A 10,865-nucleotide genomic window follows, 5' to 3' on the forward strand; every position below is an offset into this window, starting at 1 on the left:
GGGATTGGAATTGGTAGGTCATAGGGTAAATATTTAAATTTCTAATAAATTGCTCAACAGTTTTTTGAAGTGGCTGTTATTTCACTCTCCTAGCAATTATGAGAGTTAATTGCCAACATTTGGTGTTTTGGGTCTTTTCTATTTAACCATTTTAGAAGGTGTATGGTATTATCACAATGTTATTTTAATTTGCTTATTCTTAAATAATTTATGATAAACATTTGTTCATGTACTTATTGGCTATTTGTATACCTTTTGGAAAATGTCTGATCAAATCATCTGCCCATTTTTATTTTATATTTTAATGTTTTATTCTTCAATGCAATAATTATTTTTATTTTCTGAATGCAAGTCCCTTTTCAGATATATGTGTCATAAATATTTTCTACTCATTTTTATGAAGACAATTTTTTCCTTTTGTTAAAGTTTCACTACATCTGTATTTTCTCTAAGAAACCTTGACTTATCCCAGGGTTAAAGATGTTCCTTGGTGTTTTTCAGAAGTAGTTTTAGATTTTACATTTAGGTTTATGACTTAATACAATTGATATCTGTGTAAGTGTCAGGTAGGGGCTGGGGTTCTTTTATTTTGGACATAGATATCTAGTTGTTTCAGGACCTTTTGTGGAATAGATTTTACCATCATCAATCAACTGTTTTGGCCTTATTATTGAAGATTATCTAATCATACATCAGTGGCTGGATTCTCTATTTTGTTTAATGAATGTTTATGTTTATACTGATGTCACACTATCTTTTTAAAAGATTTTTATTCAAAATAGCTAACATACAATATTATCTTAGTTTCAGGGGTACCCCATAGTTACTCAACATTTATATACCTAAAGAAATGATCACCATGATAAGTCCAACAACCATTTGACACTGTACCATACTATCACAATATTATTGACTATATATTATTGGGCCTTCTCCCCTTGGCACTGGAACCCCGGGCTGGGAGACCACTGTTGGGCAAGGACCCCTCACTCCTCTGGGGGGGACCTCTGAAGATGAGATATCCCTCCCAATTTTTAATGGTCACACGTGGGTGTGGGACCAGCCTATTCCATGTCTCTGCCCCTCCTACCAGTCTAGAGGTAGCTTCTTCTCTGTCTTTAGAGGTAGGACTTTGGTTCGGCTAGATTTCAGGTCATTCTCAATGACGGTTGTTTTGTAGTTTCGTTTAATTTTGATGTGCTCATGAGAGGAGGTAAGCACAGTATTTACTTCTGATGTCACACTATCCTAATTAGTGTACCTTTTAGTATGACTTGCAGTCAAGCAGGGCAAGTCTTTTGTATTTCTTTTTTGGAATTTCAGGAGCTTTTTTATTTTTAGTTTTTACCTTTTCATATAAATTTTTAAATTACCCTATCAATTTCTAGATGGCTATTTCTATTGGTAAATGATTGGCATTGCAATAAATCCATAGACAAATTTGAGAAGAAATGGTATTTCAAAAACACTGAATCTTCCAGTCTATGAATAGGGTATATTTCTCCATTTCCTTAAGCCTTCTTTTGTACTCTTGGGAATGTGTTATAGTTTTTCATATAAAGGCCTTGCACATATTTTGTTATATTTCTTTATAAACTTATAGTTTGATGGTATTACAAATAATTTATTTCATATTCTAATTTTTAATTACTGGTATACTGAAATAAAATTCATTTGTATATGTTGATTATATACTGCTAAATTCATTTATCAGTTCTAGCAGCTTTTTGTAAATTTCTTAACATTTATCTGCAAATCAAGACAGCTTTACTTTTTCCTTCCTAGTTCTGTTTGACATTTATTTCTTTTTCTTTCTTATTGTTCTAAGACCTCCAGTACCATGCAGAATAGAAATAGTGAGATTACACATTTTGTTATTGGTTTCTGTCTTAGAGGCAAAGCATGAAATATTTCACCAGTATGTGTATTGTAGGTTTTTCATAAATGTTCTTTATTAGGTTGAGGAAATTCCTTCTATTTTTAGTTTGTTGAATATTTTTAAAAATGAATGTTTTATTTTGTTAAATGCTTTTTCTGCAGGTGTTGAATTGCTTATCTGATATCTCTTTCTTAATCTATTAATGTAATGAATTATGTTGATTTTGTATGTTGAAATAATTTACATTTCAACTTGGTTGTTCTGTGTCATCCTTACATACATTGCTGGATATTATTTGCTAATTTTTTATTAAGAATCTTTGTGTCTATATCTATGAATTATATTGGTTTTTACTTCCATGTTCTTATATTATTATTATTATTATTATTATTATTATTATTATTATTGGTTTGGGCATAAGGATTACAGAGCATAAGGATTACAGTGGCATAATAATATTTCCATATCTCCTTTCTCTAAAGCAGGCAGGTACTTGTTTGTGAGACTTAGAGTACTAGCAGCATGATCTGAATTTATCTCCCCACCTTTTGTTATAAAAGCCTAACTCCAAGATTAGGGAAAAAGAGAGGAGCCAGTCATTTTCTCTCAGTAATGCTGTTAACATACTTAGTGTGTGTGATGGCCTTGGCGAATCATTTGGCTTTAGACCAGCAACCTCCATTTTTGAAGAACTTTTGGAGATGGGTAGCTCTGCCCGCTAGGATCCATTTTTATGTGCTCCTTTCTGGGATTCACATCACAGGTTTTGCTTTTATGCTCTAGAAATTGTTTATTTTTTGGTAACAAGTCTTTAGGAAACAAATATTGATATTTCTAATCCAAGAAATAAGCACATTTCAGTATACCTTGTTTTTAAAAACCCTTTGTTGCCGGCCATTGCATGGGCAAAATGCAGAGAATTTCTATGTTCACTTACATCCTACAAGTCTCCCTTGTCCCTCACACTTTGCACTGTGCTACATTGGCACAACTATGGTGGAAAAAGCAATGTTTCTCAATCTGGGGTGATATTTCTTTCCATGGGACATTTGGCAATGTCTAGAGGCATATTTGATTGTCATGACTAGAGGAAAGGTGGTTCTACTGTATCTGGGGCGTAGATGCCAGTGATGGTGCTAAACACTCTGCCGTGCACTGGACAGCCAACTATACAAGAAATATCCAGTCAAAAATGTCAGTAGTGCCAAGGTTAAGAAACCCTGGCTTAGAGATTCAAGAGCTCAATAAAATTCTAGTGCTGGAGCAAGGTTCTGTTGTCCTGTTTGTATAGAAACTATAGATCTTTACAAGTGACATTTACAATGTTCAACTTGTCCCTTGAAAAATGAACAACTTTCACTTCTTCCCATGCAGCAGAGAGAGAAAAAGATCTCAATATTGTGTACTTTACAAGACCCCAAGACTCCAATGATGCCTATTCTATTTATCTAAGTCTAAGCTTACTTTGGAGAACTGGCACCGCAGACATGTTCGTGTAGTCTTTTCTGCTTTCATTGAAATTTGTTAATTCAATGTGCTCTGCCTTTTGGTGAGCAGAGGAGACTCCAAAGTATACTTTCTTTTTTTCTTCTCAGCTTTAGGTCATACTGGCAAACTCTGGGGGGAAAGGAAAACTCTTACTCAGCATCTGTTACAGTTGAGCATTACAACTGACCAAATATTTTCATGTATATTTTTCATGAAGTCATTCCAACAGTGTTGTATATCAAGTTTTATCATTAATATGTTTTGTGGATTAAATTGGGGAAATCAGTGATATAATTGTGATCAATAACATTTCCTTTTAACCCTAGACATGATATTTTTTAAAATGTTAAGCGCTTCTCTATAAAAAGGCATTTGTAATTTATTTAGAGAATTTAAGCCCCTAGAAGTTTTGCTGTAAAGCACTAATATACCTTTTTTTATATTTCAGCAACTTCCCCCAAAGTCTTATAAATTCCATTCTCTGCTCATCCAGCCACATGGTCAAAATCAATTTCCTCCCAGAGACATGGAATTTGATTGAAAAATAAAGTAAGGACATATATGCCCTCCCCATTCAGTGATCACCTTGAAAGTGGGTGGGAAGAATGCCTGACATTCATTTCTAAGCAGATGCTATGGATGGTGGAATCCTTTTGTGTGTGAACCATTGACACAAAAGAGTAATTGAAAAGCTTCATTTCAAAGTGTTTTCAGAACTGAGGATAAGAATAGAGAGAGCTAATACTAAATCTTAACATTGCATTACGAGTGAGCAATATGTAAATAATTACAATAAGATAAAATTTTATGCTGATTTTGTGTGCATAATCTAATAACGAAGAAAGAGGTTCAGCTCTTTAAAGTATGATATGGATTTGATATGGACAGAGTAGAATCTCTGCGACAAGAACAGTTTAAAGTGGCACACAGCACAAAAATGCTATGAACAGTGTTGTTATTATATTTTTTAGTAAACTCTATTTTTAAAAGAGTTTTAGATTTGCACAAAAATTGTGAAGACAGTACAAAGAGTTCCCATATAACCCACACCCAATTGCTCCTTTGTTAACATCTTACATTAGTATGATACATTTGTAAGGAGCCAATAGTGATACATTATTATTAACTAAAAGTCCATACTTCATTCAGATTTCCTAGTTTTATCATGATGCTCCTTTTTTGATCCAGAATACAACCCAGAATACATTACATTTATTCTTGATATCTATAATAATTTCTAAGACTTTTTTGTTTCATATGATTTGACAGTTTTGAGGAGTAGTGGTCAGGCATTTTGTAGAATGTCCTTCAGTTGGGACTAGTCTGATGTCTCCCCATGATTATACTGACATTATGAGTTTGGGGCAAGAAAGCAACAGAGGCGAAGTGCCATTTTAATCACATCTTATCGAGGGCACATACTATGAACATGACTCATATGATGCTGCTGCTAATGTTGACCTTGATCGTGTGGCTAGATACTCTTTTTTCACACTTGCCATACTGTACTCTTAGGAAGGAAGTTACTATGCGCAGAATGGAAAGTTATGCTTCATTAATTTCAGGTGGAGTATCTAGTTAAATTATTTGGAATCCTTCTGCATGGGTCAATTGTGTATTTCTCCCACTTGTTTACTTATTCAGTCATAGACGTATGTGTTTGTATTGGTATAGATGTATGTGTTTTTATGTACTGGGTTATAATACACTGCTATAATATAATACAGTAAATTGGAGCTCTTTTAGTTAGCTTCTGTGTTCCTCTGTAATACCCTCATCGTTGTATGTGGGGTTTTTTTTAGTACTCTCTTACTTTCTGGAACTGTAAAATGCTCCATGCTCATCTTATATGTATATCCCAGCTCTAGAATATCCCATATGTTCAAGGAGTCCTGGTTCGTTTTATTGGAGAATACCATTACAAAACAAGATCTGTGTGTAAGTGTACCTGTTGCTACTTTAGTGTATTTCTTTTAGGTCACTGCAACTGACAGAACAAGAAAATATGTGTGTGTATATTAACACCTGTAGAAACACATATTCATAAATAATTCTGTATGTAATGGCCTGTATCTATAGTAAGCTAAGCATGAGTTCATACTGATGTCTCCCAATCTAATCCATTCCATGAATCGATCTAGCCTTCTATCCTCATTTGTCTGTAACCTCCCCCTCCAACATGAGAAACCTGGCTCATGCCATCCATTTATTGTTTAATGCCAGTATACATGTATTATGGTTACAGAATTTATAAACTGCCTCATGGGAATAAACTTTTATCAACTAAAGTAGAGTTCTTATGCACAGTTCCTTTTGCCTTTAGTTTTATAGACTCTACTCATTTCCAAACATGCTTAGATAAGCACAATTTTTTCTCCACCCACTTTAATGATATAATTTCATACATTTGTAAAGCAATTAGATTCTTGTGTCACTTTCTTTATTTCATTCTGGTATCCCCCAACCTCCACAGTGTTATTCTAAAATTTGCACACATTATTGTTTAATCTTAGGCTTATAAAGGTCTATAAGTTTTGACAAATGAAGAATTTTATGTATCTGTCATTAAACTCATACACAATAGATTTACAACTCTAAAAAATAATCCTCTCTGCTTCACCTATCAATCCCTCCCACCAAAGAAAACTGGCAATCACTGGTCTGTGTACTGTCTATGTATTTGCTCTTTCTAGAATGTTAACTGGAAAAATAAAGTATATAGCCTTTTCAGACTGACTTTAGTTGCATTTATGACCCATTTCCTTGTATGACTTGATAACATCCATTTTTATTGCTAAATGATATTTTATTGTAGGGATGTACCACAACATTTTCTTCCATTTATGTATTAAATGGAATCTTGATGGCTTCCAGTTTTTGGTGATTATGCATAAAACTATTATAAACAGAGTAAATATATGTGGAGACATACTTTTAAAAAACTTTTTTATTTATTAAATTTATTGAGCTGACATTGATTATTAAAATTACATAGGTTTCAAGTGTACAATTCTGTAATACATCATCTATAATTCACATGGTGTGTTCACCACCCAGAGTCATTTCTCCTTCCATCACCATATATTTGACCTGTTTACTCTTCGACCATCTCTCCCTTACCCTCTGGTAACCACTAAACTGTTGTCTGTTTCTATGATTTGTTTGTTTACTTGTTTCTTTGTCTTCTTCATTTATTGCTTTCAGTTTTATATCCCACATATGAGTGAAGTCATATAGTTGTCAACTTTCTCTAATTTATTTCACTTAGCATGATGATCTCAAGATCCATCCAAGTGGTCGCAAATGGCAGTATTTCATCTTTTCTTATGGCCAAGTAATATTCCATTGTATATATGTACCATATCTTCTTTATCCAAACATCTATCAATGGAAGCTATGGTTATTTTTATGTCTTGGTCACCATGAATAATGCTGCAATGAACATAGGGGTACATACAAGTAGTATATTTTTATGGTTAAATGTTTTCAGATTTTGGAGGTAGATACCCAGGAGAGAGATTGTTGAGTCATAAGGCAATTGTATTCTTAACTTTTTGAGGAACTTCCATATTGTCTTCCATAGGGGCTGTATCAATTTACATTCCCATCAGCATTATATGAGGGTTCCTATTTCTCCACAACCTCCACAACACTTGTTATTACTTGTCTTGTTGGTAGCCATTCTAACAGGTGTGAAGTGGCATCTCATTGTGGTTTTGATTTGCATTTCCCAAATAGCTAGTGATGTTGAGCATTCTTTTCATGTATCTGTTGGCTGTTTGTATGTCTTCTTGGGAGAAGTGTCTGCTCAGGTCCTCAGCCCCTTTTTTAAGTGGATTGTTTGTTTTCTTGTTATTGTGGAATTGTATGAGTTCTTTATATATTTTGGATATTAGGTGCTGTTTGCAAATATTTCTCGGATTCAGTTGGTTGCCTCTTTGTTTTGTTGATGGTTTCTTTTGCTGTGCAGAAGCTTTTTAGTTTGATATAGTCCAATTCATTTATTTTTGCTTTTACTTCTCATGCCTTTGAGGTCAAATTCATAAAATCCTGTCTAAGCCCACGGTACATAAGTTTAGTACCTGTGCTTTCTTCTATGCAATTTATTGTTTCAAGTCTTATGAGTATGTTTGGGTCTTTGATCCATTTTGAGTTAATTTTGGTAAATAGTGGCAGATAGCAATCTAGTTTCATTCTTTTGTATATGGCTTTACAATTTATCCAGGACCATTTATTGAGGAGGCTTTTATTCTCCATTGTATGATTTTGGCTCCAGTGACAAAAATTAACTGCCCATATATATGTGGATTTATTTCTGGGTTCTCAATTCTGTTCTATTGGTCTGTGCATCTGTTTTTCTGTGAATACCATGCTTTTTTATTATTGTCACCGTGTAGTATAAATTGAAGTCAGCAAGTGTGATACTTCCAGCCTTATTCTTTTTGCTTAGGATTACTCTGGCCATTTGGGGTCTTTTGTGATTCCATACAAACTGATTATTTTTTATTCTATTTCTTAAAAAAAAATGTCATTAGGGATTTTGATGGGGATTGCATTAAATCTGTATATTGCTTTGGGTAATATGGCTGTTTTAACTATGTTTATTCTTTCAATCTGTGAACGTGGAATGTCCATTTCTTTGTGTCTTCTTCAATTTCTTTCAATAATGACTTACAGTTTTCACTGTAGAGGTCTTTTATTTCTTCTGTTAAGTCTATTCCTAGGTACTTTATTCTTTTAGTTGTAATTGCAAAATAATTTTTTTTTCATTTCTTTTTCTGAAATGTCATTGTTACTATATAGGAATGGATTTTTGTACATTGATTTTTGTATCCTGAAACTTTGCTGTATTTATTTACTGTTTTTAATAGTTTTTGGTTGAGTAGTTAAGGTTTCCTATATAAAGAATCATGTCTTCTGCAAAAAGTGACAATTTAACTTCTTCATTCTCAATTTGTATGTCTTTTATTTCTTTCTCTCGCCTGGCTCTTCTGGCTAGGACTTCCAGTACCATGTTGAATACTAGTGGTAACAGGGGCATCCCTGTCTTGTTCCTGATTTTAGAGGAAAAACATTCAGTTTTTCACTATTAAGTATTATATTAGCTGAGAGTTTGTCCTATAAGGACTTTATTATGTTGAGGTACTTTCTTTCTATACCCATTCTATTGAGCATTTAATCATTAATGGAGATTATGTATATTGCCAATGCTTTTTCTGCATCTGTTGATAAGATCATATAATTTTTATCCTTTATTTTATTTATGTGGTGTAACACATTGATCAATTTGTGCGTGTTGAACCATACTTGTGCATCTGGAATGAATCCCACTTGATTGTGAAGTATGGGTTGTCGGAAAAGTCATGACGCATTTTTGTAAGGAAAAACATAGAAAAAATACGTCATGACTTTTCCGACAACCCAATATAATCTTTTTATTGTGTTGTTGTATTCAATTTGCTAATATTTTATTTAGGATTTTTGTGTTTTATTCATCAGAGGTATTAGTCTGTAGTTTCCTTTTCTTGTGTTATCCTAAAGGAGTTAGGAATTATTGCCTCTTCTTCAATTTTTTTGGAAGAGTTTGAGGAGGACAGGTATTAAATCATCTTTGAATGTTTGGTAGAATTTACTACTGAAGCCTTCTGGTCCTGGACTTTTGCTTTTGGGGTTGTTTTGGATAATTGTTTTAATTTCCTTACTATTGACCAGTCTATTTAAAACATTTTCCAGTTCTTTGTAATTCAGTCTAGGAAAGTTATATATTTCTAAGAACTTGTTTATTTCTTCTGGGTTATTGAATTTGGTGGCATATAGTCCTTCATAGTATTCTCATATAATACTTTGTATTTCTGTGGTATCTGTCATAACTTCTCCTGTTTTATTTCTGATTTTGTTTATTTTTGCCCTTCTCTTTTTTCCTTAGTGAGTCTAGCCAGGGGTTTGTCAGTTTTATTAACCTTTTCAAAGAAATAGCTTATTGTTGCATTAATTTTTCCTATTGACTTGTTCTCTATTTCATTTAATTCTGCTCCAATTTTTATTATTTCCTTCCTTCTGTAGACTTAGTTTCATGTTCTCTTCTTTTGAAGCTCTTTAGGATGTAATGTTAGCTTGTTACCTTGGGATTTTTCTTGTTTCCTGAGATAGAACTATAATCATATAAATTTCCCTCTTAATGCTTCTTTCCCAGTATCCCAATAATTTTGATGTGATATATTGTCATTCTTATTTGTTTCTATGCATCTTTTATTTTTCTTTGACCCAGTCATTCTTTAGTAGCGTGTTGTTTACTCTGCACATATTTATGGCTTTTCCCGCCTCCTCTTTCAGTTGATCTTTGATTTCAAAGCACTGTGGTCAGAGAATATGCTAGGTATAATGTCACTCTTTTAAAATTTGCTTAGGCTAGTTTTGTATCCCAACATACGGCCTATCTTTGAGAATGTTCCATGTGCACTAGAAGAGAATGTATAGTCTGGTGTTCTAGGATGAAAGGTTCTGTAAATGTCAATTATGTCCAATTGGCCTAATGTGTCATTTAAGGCTGATATTTCCTTATTGATTTTCTCTTTGGATGACCTATTCATAGCTGTCAGTGGCATATTTAGGTCCCCTGCTATAATTGTGTTTTTGTCAGTTTCTCCTTTTAGCTCTTTTTGTAGTTGCTTTGTATATTTTGGTGCTCCCTGATTAGGAACATATATATATATTGATAAGTGTTATGTCTTCTTTTTGTATTGCCCCCTTTATCATTTATGAAATATCCATCTTTGTCTCTTGTTACTTTTTTTATCCTAAAGCTTGTTTCATCTGATATAAGTATGGATACACCCACTTTTCCCTGGATGCCTTTTGCTTGGAGTATCATTTTCCACCCTTGCACTTTGTGTCTATATTTGTCCTTGTAGCTGAGATGTGTCTCTTGGAGGCAGCATATGGTTGGGTTTTGTATTTTGATCCAGTCTATTACTCTGTGCCTTTTTATTGGTGAGTTCAGTCTATTTACATTTAATGTAATTATTGATATATGAGGATTTCCTACAGCCATTTTATCTTTTGATTTCTGGTAGCTTGGTGTCTCCTTTGTTCATTGCCTTTCTGTTTCTGTCGGTTATTTTAGTTTGGTGGTATTCCATGATTTTTTTTTTCTCTCCGTTTACTCTTTATGTTATGTGTCTCAGTTCTGGATTATTTTTTGAGTGGTTACCATTAAGTTTATATAAAAGAAAGTTGCATATATATAATAGTCCTTCTCCCCCAGCATGTATCTTATCTTCATTCCCTTTTGCAAATTGAGACCTTTATTTTTTTCCCCTTTTATGTTTTGTTGTCACAACTTATTCCTATTAATACTGTGAGTTTATTTCTGAGTCATAGTAGCAAATTGCCTTTTTTCCTTTTTCTCTTTTTTATGTTTTTATATTCTTTACCATTTATGTTACTTTTAAGTGTATAGTGACCTATTCTGTGTAGTAGTTGCTGTTTCCTGTTTCTG

Source organism: Hipposideros armiger, unplaced genomic scaffold (genome assembly GCF_001890085.2).
Source record: "Hipposideros armiger isolate ML-2016 unplaced genomic scaffold, ASM189008v1 scaffold_1213, whole genome shotgun sequence".
Classification (NCBI taxonomy): Eukaryota; Metazoa; Chordata; class Mammalia; order Chiroptera; family Hipposideridae; genus Hipposideros; species Hipposideros armiger.